A 1,325-nucleotide genomic window follows, 5' to 3' on the forward strand; every position below is an offset into this window, starting at 1 on the left:
AGAGCGGTAAAACCCCGGCAGCCACCATCGGCGCTGGGAGGGCTGGGGGCTGCTGCACTGCCCGGTGGGTGCTTGGAGGCTGGGTGCAGCTCTGCGACCCCAGGGCAAGGAAAGGTCCTGTTGAGTTGGGCACAGCCAAATAATCCTACACGGGCCTTGGCAACCCCTGCCGCACGCTGCGGGGCACTTCTGGGCGCGCGTCATGACACGGACCACTCCGGCATCACTTGGAGAAGGAGTTAAACGAAGGCAGAGCTGGGTGGGCAGGGCAGGCACCGCGGCTGTCCTGGCTCTCTTCACCTTCGTGCTCGTGACATTAACCTCTTCTTAGCTCCCGATTCCAGGTTTCCATCCTTCGCTTTTCAATGGCCAAATTAGCAAAATACCCACCTTGGAGCCCACAGCCACCACCCTCAGACAGTGTCACCTCTTGCCATGGCAGGTGGTGGCCGTGGCCACCAGCATTGCTGTCACCTGGAGCCTTTGCTCCCTTTGGGGAGAAAAATAGCTGAAGGAAGAGAGAAACATTGAACTTCTTGTCCCAAACATCTGAAACATGGTGTATTTATTTTTCCCAGAAGTTTAGCTTGTTCTGCTGGATCTTGGTGGGGTTTGAAGAGACGCGGGAGGGGAATTAGATAATTTGGTTGGTTGATGAGAGGCAACTGGATGTGCGAGAACAAATTCAGGTGTCCAGTACTACGTGGCAGCATTTGAAAGCCTTTTGTGTCCGGTTTCATATCTGAAACACACTGGGGATCTCGATGCAGTCAGCCCTCTGCAGCACACAGCTGACGGGCTTTGTGGCCTCTGCAGTACATCCAAAATCCTTCACCTTCCTCTCCCAGCCTCTAAACGACGTGTTTTTTCCTGTTGCTGTAGTCTCGCTTCGGTATCACCCTCCCACCCACGTCTACGTGCTGCTCTGCAAAGCTCGTCCAGAGCAAAATGTACAGATCGATCCCTCAGCTGAGCCAAGCGGCATTTACACGCTTTCATCGGAACATCTGGGCTCGCTGCGTTTTCAGATGGACTCGGCCAGCTGCGCCGTGTGACACTGAACTCCTGGGATTTCGTCCTCTCGAAGTCCCCTGTCTGCAGAGAGAGCTCCTGCACACAGAGGAGAGCCAGCAGGTAGAACAGGCGTGATTATTACACCTTGTAAGAGCTTTCGTTCCATGATTTTAGGGGTTTTTTCCATATGTGCAAAAAAAAAAAAAGGCTTTTAATAATGCCTAAGTTACTGCCAATGAAGATCCCAAGCCCAGCAGGATTCCAGCAGGCCAGGACATAGCTCAGGTTCCTACCAGGCAGGTCTGGGCCGG

The sequence above is a fragment of the Buceros rhinoceros genome, unplaced genomic scaffold, assembly GCF_000710305.1.
Source record: "Buceros rhinoceros silvestris isolate BGI_N320 unplaced genomic scaffold, ASM71030v1 scaffold22052, whole genome shotgun sequence".
NCBI lineage: Eukaryota > Metazoa > Chordata > Aves > Bucerotiformes > Bucerotidae > Buceros > Buceros rhinoceros.